Consider the following 16,815-nt stretch of genomic DNA (forward strand, 5'->3'; position numbering starts at 1 on the left):
ATTAGAGGAGCAGCAGGGTTACTTATATTGGATGCCTCTGTATGTATTTGTACTCCTGTTGGGAGCTGAAGTAGGTGTTTTGTTGTATATGTCATAAAAAATACAAAATTAATTAAATTTTTAGTTGCTACCAAAACACATACTGTATACTAACTTCATACATGGGGCATTACGGACGTTGTGGCAATTGTTATCACTAGCAATGAGGGAAAGGAGGTAAAGGGAGCAGGAAGAGTAAGAATATTTGTGGGTGGAGCAAAATATTCAAATCTGCAGCTGCGGAGAAGCATTTGCCAATAGAGAATCTAGCACATTACAATTTGGACAATAATAAGGGAGATAACCAAAATTAAAATTTGGACAATAATAAGGGGGCTAATCAATTCAGGGTGAATCCTTTCGAACGGTTGAATCTGCATGGCAGCCACCACGCTTAACGGGAGTAGGATCTCGCACAAAATAGCACTTTTGTGAAAATCGGGCATTCGGCCAGCCTGGCAAAGGGTGCGAGATGGGATACCATTGCTGCCGTTTAAGGTAAATTGCACTCTTTGTCGGCAATTGACTTCCCCCTTAGTATCTAGATACATAGAGAAATATTTTGGACAGGAATTTATCAATTTGTGATAGACTTTTTTTAATCTAAATTTTCTCTAATGCCTGTTTGCTAAGTATTCTGTCAAGTCTGTAATTGTTTACAGATCACCGACTTGTACTGTATATATACATTTTTATTAAGTATGTTGAGTGTACATGATTTTAACTGTACAGTGATATGTGAAACATGGATTTGAGTGAAGGGACAAAAAATGAAGACCTTTGAGACAGGATAATATGTTTCAATGTTTTGAGCTATTGTGATAGACACATTCAGATTAGTACTGAAATGGTCATGTGATGACAGAAACTGTTCTGTTCTTTTTGCTTAACTCCCCCTTAGGATGACTACATATGGACTAATCCTGCAGCTTGACCAGAGCCTTTCAGGGCAGCTGAATCACACAAAGCCCCACAGTGCGGTCAGACAATGATTACACATACATCTGCTGACTGCATTCATGAGCATATCCAAAAAGGATCCAAGTAATTCTGATCTAATCACACTGTGGCTCCACATTCATACTGAGACTATACTTAACTCAAAGCAATTTGCTGACATTATTACCAGTATAATGAGATAAAAATAGATAAGTATAGTGATTGGCACTATGTATAACAAAAGATGTTTGACTCATAAAATCACATACAGTACATATAAAAGTCGACAAGTTTTATTCCACTGGTTGATAATACAACATTAAAATGTTGTAAAAACATATAGAAACATAAAAGTATCTATTTTTATCTCAGTATCTTCTTTGGAGTGGGTGTTACTCCTAAAAGTATATGTGGGGCCCCTATTAGTAACTGCGCAACTAGAGGTGTTACCCATTTTTTTATTTATTACTACCAGTATAGACATGTATGTTCCCACCATTGCCTTAATGTTTAGTCTTAGGGGTATATTTACTAAAGAGTCGGTTTTTAGAAGTGGAGATGTTGCCCATAGCAACCAATCAGATTCTACTTAACATTTATCTAGCACCTTCTAGAAGATAATACCTAGAATCTGATTGGTTGCTATGAGCAACATCTCCACTTCTAAAAACCTACAATTATTTTTGATCCACACCCAAAGATGTACGTACAAATTACAGTACATCAGCTACCTAGCACTTTTTCTTCTGACACTACTTACTCCAAGGTGACTTAGGTTGTATTAACAAATATATCACTTATGACACATCCAACAGGAATTTTATTTTTAGTGGAAAATTGTGCTGTGCCAATCACACTGCTCTGTTACATGAGTCATTGGAGACAGAATTATAGTAACACTAAGTAACTACAGGTTGAGTCTCCCATATCCAAATATTCCAAAATACGGAATATTCCGAAATACAGAATAATTTTGGCATGACTGAGATAATAAAACCTTTGATTTTTGATGGTTAAATGTACACGAACTTTGTCTAAGGCACAAATTATTACAAATATGGTATACAATTACCTTCAGGCTGTGTGTATAGGGTGTAAATGAAACATAAATTTATCTCATATATGTACACAAACTTTGCTTGAGCCACAAAATTATTGAAAACATTGTGTAAAATGACCTGCAGGCTTGGTGTATAAGGTGTATACAACACATAAATGCATTCTATGTGTATATTGGGGTCCCATTCCCAAGATATTTCATTATGATATGCAATTATTCCAAAATACGGAATATTCCGTTATCCAAAATACCCCTGGTCCCAAGCATTTTGGATATGGGAGACTCAAACTGTATTATCAGCTATAAAGAAGTCCTTGTTTAGGACTTACATGTATGTACAAATACTTGGTGAAGTAATTACAGTGATATTTTGTAATGTAGTCATGTTGTGCTTAGAAATATTTTCCTTTAAACCGACCACAATTCTCAGAGCAATTCAATGTCATCAGGCAGATTAATAAGAGGTGGACTTAACACACTGTACAAAACAAAACTGAGACAGATTTAGTAATTTACTGAGGTGTGGGGCTCAATGCAAAATGGAATGCAGCTCGGCCCCAAATACTAACACTTTAAGTGCATAACAAACACCTGCATATATTCTTCGTATACATATTTGTACATGTTTTGCAATGGACTCATCCTATCCTTATGCAAGTACCAGCTACTTGCACTTGTGTTAGTGTATACCTGGTGTAAAAGATGTGTCTGGAAACAGGCTTATTTACATGGCATCATTAACGATATCCCCAGATTGGGCTGCATGTACAGATGATTGGGGATATCGTTAACAACCCGCGTTAGTCGTTAAGTTCATACATACTGGAGGATTTGAACAATATATATCATTCAACGATATAGTTATCATTAATATTGTTCATAAAAATCGTCCAGTGCATATGAGCCTTTACATTTTATCTTGATATATCTACTACATAAGCTATACTGTACCCTACTGTCTTAATAAATACATAGACTATTCAATTAACTTGTTGCTATTTTAGTTAGGGCTCCAGTTTTCTTTTTTTTTTCGTATTTCCACTTGTAGGATGCAGGACTTACTGTGAGAGCTGCTGTGATGAATACCTATTAATGAATACCTAGCTGATGGGTAGACCTTAGATATTTAATGTTTCCATTTTCATCTCACCACTCCAATAACCAATGAATCCTTCATCTTCATAATAATTCATCCCCTCCCTCACTGCTAAAGTAAGACATCACCCTCCCTCACATGTGTACTAACACATTCCATTCCCTAGCCTCTCTAGTAATACATTTCCCTGTGTTGTAACACACTCGACATTCCTCTCCCTCACGTGTGTAGAAATACAAACCTTCCCTCACACCTGTAGTAACACATTACCCTCACTCACACCTGTAGTAACTTATTCCCCTTCCTCACTTCTGAAGTAACACATTACCCTTGCTCACCCATGTAGTAACACGTTCCCCTCCCTCACCTGTGTTGTAACACATTCCCTTCCCTCACCCCTTATTACTACATTTGACATTCCCCTCCCTTCCCTCACCTATGTAGTAACACATTCCTCTCCCATACCTGTGTATTAACACATTCCCCTCCCTCACCTCTATAGTAACACATTCCCCTCTCACTGCTGTTGTAAAACATTTTCCTCTCTCACCTATGTAGTAATACATTCCCTTCCCTTACTATTAAATTGCAGAGCCACACCAAATGCCAGGGATGTTTGTCAGCACTTGGGATGACAGTTGGTGTTTGAATTCTGAACTGTGCTGCAGTCACAATGAATCCATCATGCAGACTATTGCACAGGAAAGGAGGAAACATTTTAGCCTTTTTCACTCCCTTAAGAGTCAAATTTTGAAAAATCCCTTCTTATTGGTCACCTACGTCATGGATGGAATATACTCCCCAATTTTCATGTTTCTAGGACCAGGGGTTTGGTCTGAGCGTTGGTGAGTCAGTGAGTCAGTCAATAAGTCAGTGAGTCAGTCAATAAGTCAGTGAGTCAGTCAATAAGTCAGTGAGTCAGAACATTTGATTTTATATACTGTATATAGATTTACAGTATGCTTACATCCAACTCTACTTAACCCACAGCTGCATCGACAAGACCCTGAATTAACTTTGCCTATGTAAGAACATCTTTTTACAGCGCAGTTATGCCTACTCAGGGCCTGATTCAGCAGCGGAAGCAATGCAGATGTTTATACAGATTGATCAATTATTTGCCATTGCGCATACATGTGAGTCACAATGCGCACACGTCACGATTTTTTTTGTGATTACATACAGACAGAGGATATATTCACAAAATGAGTGTCATGTAGGCAGCATTTGGGAGAGGTAATGAGGAGGTGGTTAGGTAAACGCAGCCAGGCTTGTCTGATCATTTAAATGTCATTTCATGGGCGTGCATAAATTAGCCATTGCGATCTTCCTTGCAGCTTGAGACCTCTCTGCATATGAGGAGAGCAGCAGTGTTTGCGGCTGGACATACTCGCCGTACATGCTGCATGTCTGCTTGCTGTGCGTCGATGGTACCGATGTTTACATAGGAGTGCAACATTGGATGGACATGAGGAAGCAGCAGTGGGCATCTTTATGCCGGCTGTGCTTGGACAGGCATTAGCATATTTTAAAAACTGCAATCCGTAAGCGATTGCAGTTGCGATAACATTTGCCTCCGCTGCTGAGTCAAGTAGAGATTTGACTGAAATGTGTATGGACTCTTCCACATTTGTCCTTGTGTACAATATGCTTGGCTCTGAAAAATGTGCAATGTGGGCAAAAGTTCAAGTCAGCATCAATAGCATGGTGTGTAGTAGACACGTAACTGTATTGCTTTATTTCTGTATGTTAATATAGACTTGTGACTCTCCAAAAAGTAGTAAAATAAAGAAATTGCACATAGAAATCTACAGTATAAATTTGTACATGCAGTTTTCTGTTTTCATTCAGTATGCATGTATGGCTGATAATCAACAGATACAGCTCACATGGGCTTAGAATGGTGTCATACAATCATCTGAAGATCAGGGATGTAGTCAGCATCCCGGCGAGAGGGATGCCAATGGTCTAAATAATGGCGCCAAATTCTCAACAGGTCGGGATCCCAGCATCAGTATCCCAACCGTCGGCATCCTGAAGGTAAGTATTGGGGTGTTAGGGGAGGTTACGGTTAGGGTGCGGGTTAGGGTTAGGTACTAGGGGGAGGGTTAGGGTTAGGCATCGGGAAGGGAGTGTTAGGATAAGGGTGCAGGGAGGGGGAGGTTAGGCTTAGGCACTAGAGGGGAGGTTAGGTTTAGGCATCGGGGAGGGGGTGTTAGGTTTAGGGCGTGGGGAGGTTAGGCTTAGGCATTAGGGGGGAGGTTAGGGTTAGGCACCAGGGAGGGAGGATTATGGTTAGAGTAGGGGTTAGGAAAATACATACCGTTCATTCCTATGGGTGCCGGGATTCTGGCTGTTGGGATGCCACTGTCTGTATTCTGACCAGCGGCATCCCGACAGCTGGGATGCCGCTTGGACATACCCAACCCCTCTCCTCTGTCCCAGCGCTGTGATTTCACATCACATCAGGGCATAGCAGGGACAGCCTCCTGCATGGATTTCCTTCCTCTCTGTACTTAATCAGTGTGACAGGGAACCTCCAGGACCGCTCACTCACAGTCCACTGTGTATTCACACACTGTGAGAAGCAGCACACTGGAGATTTTTCCCTGTTTCACACACTACTCTACACTTTACTGTTCTCTCTACATTTTTTCTTGTTAAGGCACTCTCATTCTGCGGACGAATGTAAGTGGATCTGCACTGATCACACCAGATTCACTTGCCCAACGTACTGTACAACAGCAGATGCCTATAATCTTTTATTCTATCTGTATGCACACAGTAAGACACCTTGCAGCAGCCATTCCTGCCATACAAAATAGAGAGATTTACTTTCAGATTATTTTTTCTAATTATTCAAAACTGTATCAATTGTGTATCCATTCATATCCTCATTTGGTAGTATTGCATATTGCAGAGATAGCCATTTATACCTTCCAGATGATTCAAGATATGGATCAACCACTGGGGAGGATACCTGTGTACTCTGATCTATAGCCATTTAGGATTTAAATATTATTCTATACCCAGAACTTTGTTGCTCACAGTGTTTTATATATACCATTAACATCCAATTGTTTGCGCTACATAATAGCCTTGATTTATAGGACCTATATTACTTGGTATATAAATTAACATCTACTTTCAATTGATCATGCTGTGTTTGTATTAGGTGGTCAAAGTACGCTATTGAGGGATTTTTCATCCTGGACATATTATCATATTTTTGATTATATTTCGCCTACTGTCTGACACAGTGATACACTTAGAGTCATAATTATGGACATATGCTTATCCTTTTGACTCCTGTCGGTCAGTGTTTTTACAACTGGGTCCAATTGAGACCAGTTATCTTGTCTATGTTGTTTTGTGTTTTTGTGTATTGTATATAAAGTTTTTTGTATATAAGACTTATCATCTTCATGATTTCATTGGTGTACCATTAAAAGTTATATTTTATTTATGAGGTAGGTTGAGTGCCCCAAATAAGAGAGTACTTTCTTTCTTTCTTTTGTGCTTTACAGATTTACAAGTTATGAGAATATGGGCATTGGCAGAGGTGTTTGTTCTGTAGATCATATCCTATTGGTACCAGGAAAGACTGGGCCATTTTCGGTCTATTCCCTCCTGCCATTTTAGTTTTTTTAAACAAGGTGATAAAGAGGTGTATTGGCACATAGCATTACAGCTAGAGAATTCTGAGTTAAAAATAACCATACATATGTTTCGGTGGCATGTCATGGGCATTTCTGTAATATTGTGGCCTATGGAGAGTTGAGCATACATGGATATCCATCTGATTTGGATTAATATTTTGCATGAGGTATAGGGCTGGTATGAATGTGCACTGGTAGTGATGATAACTATTCTATAAAGCAGGGATGGGGAACCTCTGGCACGCGGGCCAGATATGGCTCACAAGATCATTTCATCAGGCCAGGTCGGCAGCAGAGTCATCGCAGCGGGCTTCCCCTTCAGCGGCAGCAGAGACAGCTCAGCTGGTGTCCCACTTAGTGGCAGGCATAGGAACCTGCAGGGTGGTCAGGGCAGGGCCGCTGGAGGGGGGCAATGGTGATAGTCTCGTGTGGATTTGTTGCCACACTCTCGCACCGGAAGGCAGTCACCCACAGCCTTTGAAGTTGCAGGGTGCCCAGGCCAGCCTTAGCTGTTGTCACAGTCTGGCCGACTGGATCAGGGAGGCACGTCAGCGGCCAAGGCTGTCTCCAATCAGGCACACCGGCACCCTCAGCAGTGGCAGGTGGAGCAGCAGGGACCGGAGCCAGACCAGGTGAGCAAGTGATGTGGGGTGAGTGATCTCTGCATGCATGCAATGGTAGGAAGTAGGCTGCTTCTATGTGACAAAAATGTACTGTTTGTGTGACACACCAGTGCTGCCTGCAGTCATCCATTAGCACATCTTGTAACGGGCTGTTGGGGATGTAGGGTGGGGGGCATCCATCATTGTGTGTGTGTGAGTGTCCCTTAAGCTGGGTACACACTGTGTCAACACAGTCGATTCGCAGGCACATCAGCCGGTGTGGCCCCCAACTGATGTTTTAAATATCCAAATGGCCCCTGGCAGAAAAAAGGTTCCCCACCCCTGCTATAAAGCATAGATGTGTGCAACTCTGTATATGGGCAAATATCCACATATATTTGCATGCAAATAATGGGTCACACGCTGCTGCAACCACTTTAGCTACTTTTGCCAAAGTCGTGTCTGCAACTTTATTGTAATGCTAGTATCAGTCCTTCCACTGGTGTAAAAGCATGCATCTGACTGTGCAAGGTACTGAAATGCCCGCTTTGTGCATCCTTAGATGAAATAATCCTGCTTACTGTGGGCCTAATTAAGGATGGTTCGCAAAGCTGCGTTCACACGCACCCTGCTCACTACGAAAATATGCTAATGATTGCAATCGCACGGCAACCGCAGCTCTATACCTAGATGCCCATCACTGTATAATGCCACCCACTTCCCATGACATGCATCCGCAAGTCAGCAAAAACATCAGTACCATTGAGTAACATCAGTACCATCCGCACAGTTGTGGTTGACCTGACCCTACCGCAGAAACTGCTAAACTTCCTGTTGCCATCTAGACTTCTGCCAGCTTATGCAATCAGAGGCTTAATTATTCATGCCCCTGTAATGGCATTTAAATGCCCAGGCATGCCTGCGTTTCTCTGACCACCCCCTATCACCAACCTCAAACAGTCACTTCCTGTCAATCACTGTGTGAAGACTCTGTGTGCTCAGTGTGATCGATTCCCAATCGTTGTCGCCTGTTCGCGCACGCGCACTGCATCTTGTATGCATGCACAGGAAGAAAACATCAGCTGGCTACGTGCACATACAGCCTTGTGAACCAACCTGAATCAGGCCGTGTCTTTAGATCCTACCATCAGGCGCACCATTGAAACATGTACCGGCCCCATGCTAGCTGCTGAGTATGGCCTCCACTGTAAGCCATGAAGCATCTGAGTTCATAACCAGTTATTCAACATGCCTGCAACACTACCATAACACACCCAAGACTAGTGCAGCTCTGAGGTGCCACCTTCCCAGAATGCCAAATACATTTCCAAAACATTTCTGGGAAGACACGTCTCAGTCACTACTGTTACTCTGTGTATACATATCATGGAACACATGTACATTTTAGCTACTTAGACGAATGCACAGTTGAAAAACAATTGACCATTTGCAGAAATAAAGGCATATTGATGTGACTCAGGCCCAATGTGGCAGCAGTTGTACATGAATCTCTGAATCAGCCTCAAAGTATCCAAAGAGCTTGATACCAATGCTCTCCAACTATAAAACTCTACATAATAGTAATCCTACTTCACGCAAAGTGATGTAAGCGCTCATTATGAGCTGTGAGCTGGTAAAGCTCTGGGCTTTTCAGCTGCAATGAAAATTCCAGTCTTTAGACAATTAGCTGTTTTAAAAATGGAAAAGTACAGAATGTAAAACACACACTTTTTTTTACTAGCGCTATTACCAGCATTTGACGGTCACGTGGAATTCCTAGTACACTTCCAATTTGAGTTTAGAAACTGTAACACAACCATGATGCTCCGGCCACGCTAATAAACTCTGGTGACAGAGGTAGTGGGTTTCTATGTTATGCCAATTTACATACTGTACATCATTAGAAATGCTAGTGAATTACATGTAAGTAACACAGGTAGATATAAGATAAGTCCTTGAGCGGAATTATATAAGTTGTGACAAATATTAAATTTGTACATGCATTTCAAGGACTTACTGTACAGTATTTCACAACAAATGGTATTGTATAAACTACACAAAGCAAAAACTTTATGGCTGTTAAAGGTATTATAGGAAGGGTCATGACCGATGAAGAGCATTTCTTACTGTGCAGAATTAAGTCAGGAAATTTATAGTGGAGATACAACTTTGAATTTTACAAAGGACAAATAAATCAATAAATAATCTGTTTTTACAACACTAACTTGGCTATTTGTTGAATAAAGGTCAGTGACCTTAAGACATAATACTGAAATTCCCAGTCACTCTTCAGAAAAGTGAGAGTTTGAAGCAATGAAATAAAATCAGTCTACATTAAACACTTCTAGCAATGGAGGTTTATTATATAGAGCTGGGAGTAACTTTATTATTGCTATTTTCTTTACAGCCAACTGAATTCTATATTGCTTCTTGTGGGACTGATAGAGCTTTAAAAAAAAAAAACATAGATACTGTAAGTAGTACATACAGTATATTTATTTACCAGTTTTATAAAGAGCAAACAGGCACAAAATATATTTTTCAATGATTCCTTCCTTAGCTGCTTTTATATAATAATTCCCATAATAAATCATGCAGCGCTATTCAGAGCTTTCATGGCACTTGATCGAACAGTTGAGGGTAGGGCTACAGTGATGCAATTCACAGAAAACTGCATCATCAAGGAACCTTCCACTTCTCAAGAAGGGGATCCAAGAACTGAGGAGGCCTACTCTCCAGGGAGTCTGGGAAGGGGAGGATCTACAGAATTAGGGAGTCTCCACCACCTTGTTTTTTTTCTGTTGTTAATATAAAATTATTATCAATTATTTTTGCATTTTATATCTCTACCTCTTACCTAGTGTTCATTCTAGCACCCTGCACCTGTCACAATCAGTGTAGTTCCTCTTTCCTGTCTGGTGTGTCACTCTGTATTCTGATGCTTCTAGCAAACTCTGGTCTGTATTTGAGCAGTTTGTTGCATCAGCTAAGTGTGCTAGAAGCACCAGAGTAGTGAGTGACACCACAGGCAGGAAGGAGGAACTGCACTTGTTGTGACAGGTGCAGGGTGCTAGAATAAACACTAGTTACCCTTCACTTTCTTCTGTGTTTTGGGGGTTAACTGGGTTTCAACTGACAGAAACAATGCAAGGAAGAAATATATTAATGAGTGGGGATTTTTAATTATTTTCTTTACTGTCACAAAAAGTCTACGGCCTGAAGTAATACCAGTGAATAAATGTTTAATTTTATGATGAACCTAAAATGTCCAGAAGTCACTGCTAGTTTCAAAATATATCCAAATCATAAAGTAACTGGATAGTAATGTACTTTAACACTCCACCCATGGATATAGATATTCACTTAAGCAGTCTTGTGCAAGACAACTTATTAAAAGCAAAATTTGGATTGAAACAGGATGTACCCTACAGAGGCATAAGTAGACTTTTTGGTGCCCTGTGCCAGAAAGAGCATTGGTGCCCCCCTCATTTTTCAAAGGGACATAATGCACCCAAAAAAGGGCCATGGCTTCATGGGGAAGGGCCAAGGAAGAGATAGGAGAAGCCAGAAGATGCTGGGGATGAAATATGAGGAAGCTACAAGCAAGAATGATAATAAACAGAAATTTGACAGGCCCAAACAGCGCCCCCTGACCTGTGGTGCCCTGTGCGATGGCACCGGCCGCACTATGCTAGCTACGGCCCTGGTACCCTATGAAGCTATATCTAATAATTACCTTTACTATATTTGCAGTACATTTATTTTGTTACACTATAATCTTAATGGTTTGATGCCATTATAAAGCCCAAATGAATGGTTCATAATCCTAAAAAATAAGACACATAACATAGATTTTTCAGATACTAATCTCTTGCTTGAGACATTAGGAATATATATCTGAAGATGATTACAATACATCATTTAAGTACCACAAAACAAAGGTAAATTATGTCAACCTAGCATTTATGCCCTTCCACACAATTTGACAAATATACCCAAGTGAATTTTCAGCAGAGAGCAAGGGAAGCTCAGTAATTATTAATATAGTTTGCCTTACAATTTAATGCTACGGAATAATATTGCTTGGAGCACTGAGTTGCTTATAATAATTGATCAAACAAATCAAAACATGACATGACTCGTAATACCATTGTACTCAGCTAAATGGCTTTGCAACAGCTTGTAAAAACATCTGCAACATATCAATACACGTTCTTGGTTAGTGGAATGAGCTCTCATGATGGGAACATGTTCAATACCTAACGAAATTAAAAACCTAACCATGTAATTTTATGTGTCTCTATCCTAAGACAGGTTTCAGCGCACAGTTCATAAGTCACCAATGTGTGTTACACAATTTATTATTGTGTTGTCAGGATAATTTTTACTCAGAGATAATGGCCCCAGTATTGGCAAATAGAGCACAAAATACTGCGGTTAGTCTACCAAATAAAGAGAAGAATAGCCCCTTAACCCCACAGTGATGCTGAATAATCTGCCACTCGAAGTGTAACAAACTGGTTCATTAGTTTGACCCTCACAGGCCAGGGGCACATGGAAGAGCCTCTCAGATGGGACTGATGGCAAAACTGTGATGTGGAGAAGTAAGACTGACAGGATTTAGGGGAGCAAAATGTATCCTGTTATAATGCCTAATCCATCTAGAATCTAGGGATGGCAACAAATATTTACATACTGATTTTTTTTTGTATTTTAGACACAGTCTTAAATAACTACAGTACTCCCTATTTATAATACTGCCCTCTCTTACCACTAGGTAGTTTCTCTGCACAAAATTGCACTAAAATTTCAAACTTATATTCCATACTCTTTATAATGCATATCTTGGTATATTGCCAGCTATGCCCTGTGTTTTAAACTGTTTACATCAAGTGGGGGCACTGTAAAATAACAACTATTGTTGTATCTGTTACCTACACTGGCAGCCATTTTGTGGGATGAACTAATTCTCATGACAGGAGCGCCTAATCATCCACTAAGAGCTGAATATGGGTTCAACCCACAAAATGGCAGCCTCCATGGTGTAAAGGTTACAAGTTTGCTTTAAATTTGTCCACTTGCCAAAATTCATAATAAAATAAAAAATATTGTACCCCATGTATAGATGTTAGACTCTGCTCTTCTTTTTCTATCTGTCCTTTACTTGCCCTCTTTATTTCTCCTCTCTCTTCTATCCTTTTCTCTCCCTCTCAGTCTCTCATTCTTTCCATTCCTGCCTCTCCATCTCTCTCTTACATTCTCTCTCCCTCCTCGCTGCAGCTGTGTAATGTGAATCCTGCAATCTGAATAAATGGCATATGCAGGATTTCTTTCAGTGGCAGGGGATAAAAAAATGTCAGGCTGCTCTGAATCCATGTAATTCCCTGTTTTTTAATGCAGTTACTGGGCAGCCAAAATGGCGTGCCTTTATTTGGAAACAAATCACATGGACCATGGAGTAATAAGAACTGAGGTGGAGGTTTTTAGGCTTAAGAATCAGCAGCCTTGATAATGTCTTAAAGACAGTTTCATCTAATTGGCACGTGTGAGTGATCCAGAATGCTTATGTACAGAGAATGAATAGAACACATTGCATTTTGTGGCTTATCCTTTACATAAGGAAGTCATTCTGTTCTTAAATATTTTTATTTTTCAACAGCTCTATTTTCCCTGATTACTTAAATAAATGACATGACAGAAAGATTTACTATGATACTATCAGTACATATGTAGGCCACTTAGTGCAAAAAAATAAAATAATTAGTTTTATTTTGTCTGTATTTTGTTTAGATAAAATAATGTGTACTGTGCACATAAATTAGCACAAATGAAATAGAAAATAGATTATATGAATTCATTGTGTGTTCTAAGTGTTACAATTACAAATATTATTTCAAGCATCACATTTCATTGAGTTGAAAATTTAGAGATTCATGAAAGTGCTGTTGAATGTGATAATATATGAGTTACTTTATAAAAACTGGGTTATTCATACGCTTTTATTATAGCCTATAGCTTACTGAGCATAAGCAAATATATATGGCAATGGAATAAATTCAGGGATACTGGAAATAAACATAAAATAAATCATAGCGAGTTTAGACTTCACCATGCAGCAGCACAAACAATAGTAATAAAATAATAAAATAAAAAAAATCTAAAGGATGAATTTATTAAAGGTGACATCTAGCTGATAAAAACTCAAAAGTCATAAAACCCCAAACATTATTTTTCTCCTTAACTATGTGTGGCCCCTCTGGCAAATTAGAGGTTACAGCTTAGAGGTACAAGAAAGCCTTAAAAGTTGCCCACTGGCACCCCCAGCCTGTGAATATTGGAAACAGCATATTCTCATTCCATTCCTATATCCAGCTGCCAACACATGCCATCGTATGGAAATATGTGAAAATGCACCAAACCACTAAAGAAAATGAAAAAGACCATTTTTCCCAACAGCTGCTTGTAAATGAAAGAAAATCACCCACTTCCCCTCCTGTGGAAAGTGTAGCCTCAAAGAGTGCAAGGCCAAGACAGAGATGGGTATAGTAAATATGTGACTACTGTGAACACCCAGACAAATAAAGCATAATGCATCTGAATTATTAACCTGTTCTTCTCCATAAACATGAAACATTGATGAGTCCATTTTGTAAGGCAAGTGCATTATCTTCTTTACTGTAGTGTATTAAGAAAACAAAAACTATATATATATATCCCATGTGCTGTCTTCGTGAGCTCTCCATTATATAGCTTGGAGACATAAAATGGGTATTTGATAATGCCAATCAACTCAGTCCCTACTTCAATTCATTGTGAAAAACATGCACTATTCTTGTACAATAGCAGAATGTTTCACATATACCCCCAAGTCATATGTTTGCATTACATAACTAGGGCAATCACATCAGCTTCCCATTAAAAGTGGCAAGAAGTGCTACTGTAGTTTATGGTTAAAATATGATGGTGTAAATAATCCCCCCATATCTGGAGATGGTGTGTCCATAAAAGTCTATAGATAACACCAAAGATTGTGCAGTATGGTTTTCAGACAGCAAATGTCCCTAACATGCAGTATCCTCTGGTACGGATTGTTGCTGCATTAGTGTTGTTATTCCTAATCTCTATACTAAAAAAAAAAAAATCAGCAGATTTCATACAAAGCATTTTTGTAGGTTGCAGGAAGATACTTGGCTTCCAGAGCCCAGGAAGCTATGTAACCGATCTCCGATTCCAAGGGTAGATTAAGTGCCCAAGTATAGATTTATTTTCCATTTAATAGAAATTATTCTACTAGTACATCATACAACAGGAACCCTTGGGTATTTCAGCTCACTCTAACAATTGCGAAAAAGCATTAATAAGTAAAGCAGTCTGCATTGCAGCTGAAGCATAAGACACAAGATCACAACGATATTTTATAGAAGGATTAAGCTTTGTGTTTACCTGCCGCCTCTAGAGTAAAGACGATTGCAGCCGGACTTTTTACCTGCAGATAAAATGATAACACGGTGCCACGGGAGGATCTCACAGGCTTGCAAATTGTTTTCCGGTAACTTTGATGCCCTTTGCCATCGCTCAGCATTGGCATTCTATCATTCTATCCTTGAATTTCACTGTAGGTAATCCAAACAGAGTGCTCCATTAAAATCGACGACTGATGGAAATTGTAGGGGAAAGAGGGCAATTGCAATGAGAATCTATTGGAACACCCATTCCCAACACAGACATGAAGGCAGGGAACACCCTGTGCAGGGAAGCTCGTTCACATAACAACACCTTCAGCCCTGAACCTGGTCAAATCCCACAATTAGGTCTGAATTACACATAATGTATAATTAAGCAACAACAATAGTTTAGAAGGCGTTCAGTGATCGCCATCTAAGTGTAAATCCAAGGGAGACCATTAACTTTTCCCAGCGACGGTTGTAGGTGGTAAATAGGTAAACGATAGGGCTTTGACCTTGCAATGTACCTGATCCAGGTTAATCCCTAAACCCTTCCTTCAATGCAAGCTTCCTTGGTAAGCAACAAAATGCCCATGCCCAGTACGACACTCGATAGACTAGCAGCCATTCAGTGAGCCTAGGTGGTTTGCACTTGTAATCCGGGGGCTTGTTATCTGCTTTATACAATTAGCAGTACTGAATCAGATTCTGGGAACTTGGAAGTCGCCCGGAATGCTGCTGAGATTGCTGAGACAGACAGGCTGTGCGCGGTCCCTGTCCAAGGTGCTGAACCAGATCCTAATCCACGGTTCTGAACCTGATTTTTTTTTTTTCTGCAGGCAAGGGGGGGGGTTAGCAATCCATATCGCTGTTTGGATAGATCCTATCTGTGGTAACTGGTCCAGATCGCTATACAATCAATGTGCTGATCCAGGTCGCTATCCAAAGTGCTGACCCTGGTCGCTGTCCAAAGTGCTGATTCAGACAGGCGCCCGATGCGCTGATCCAGTCGCTGTCCAACGTGCTGATCCAGACCGGCGCCCGATGCGCTGACCCCGGTTGCTGTCCAAGGTGCTGATCCAGTCACGGCCCAAGTCGCTGATCGGAGCCGCTGTCCAATGTTCTGAAGGTCAACAGCAGGTTCGATTCCGCCTTATTCCAGCCCGCTGATTCCACTACTCTCCTTCTATGTGTTTAGGGTGGGGGCAGAAATTAAGGCTGCAATTACTAGCATCAGTCTCCAACCGCCGCTTACCGCTTATTTTTTCCCTTTCCTTTCTTTCCCCAGGAGCTAACACCACTAGACACAGACACAGATCCACTTGTCGAGGATAAAACGAAGGGAACCCTTCCCCATAGGCAGCTCGTCCGATCTCCACCCCCTGCCTAAGCAAAAATACAAACACATGCTGCTCAGGGGGCAAGTCAGTCTTGCAGGCAGGGCTCCGGAAGCTTTTGGGTTAATATGCGGGTCTGTGGGTCCCTCTTATTCAGCGTTGACAAAGCCATGCCTGCGCATTGAGGGAGCGCTTCACTCTGCATTAGGCAGAACCTCCTCTGCAAGCTGAACCAACGTTCTCTGCAGTGAGAGCGATCAAGTGGCTGAGATGGGAAAGTCAGATCAGATCTCAGCAGGAAGAATTGCACCGCTGCACCTAGTACTTCCCCCAGTACAGCCTCCACGCTGAGTTAATCCTAAGAGTGATTGAATGCCACATACGTGTCTCCAGTCCCCGGGTGGAAAAAAGGGGGGACTCTCTTGAATCCTTTTTTTTTTATCTCTTTAGCAACATGTGGATTACTGGCCAATAATCGCATTGATGAATCGATTTGATTGCTGGATAGTCAATGCAAAACTTTCACGGTGCAGATGGGAAGGGTTGAAGATTTATTTAAAATTAATTTAATACAGTACACATATAGAGGTAATGTATGTTTAAGTGCCTAGATAATGTCTATTGATCCATTTTGCATC

At 40.5% G+C, this 16,815-nt stretch overlaps 1 protein-coding gene across 1 annotated transcript in view; it reads right to left on the bottom strand.

The window, feature by feature from the left end:
- LRFN5 (leucine rich repeat and fibronectin type III domain containing 5) overlaps nucleotides 1-16,419 on the bottom strand; it is a 335,098-nt gene extending 318,679 nt beyond the window's left edge. Inside the window, exon 1 of the mRNA XM_088457729.1 lies at nucleotides 14,839-16,419. The gene's annotated coding sequence lies outside the window, so the exon portion shown is untranslated. The remainder of the gene's footprint in view (nucleotides 1-14,838) is intronic.
- Nucleotides 16,420-16,815: the final 396 nt, after the last annotated feature.

This window comes from Taudactylus pleione, unplaced genomic scaffold (assembly GCF_031769625.1).
Source record: "Taudactylus pleione unplaced genomic scaffold, aTauple2 ptg000781l, whole genome shotgun sequence".
Classification (NCBI taxonomy): domain Eukaryota; kingdom Metazoa; phylum Chordata; class Amphibia; order Anura; family Myobatrachidae; genus Taudactylus; species Taudactylus pleione.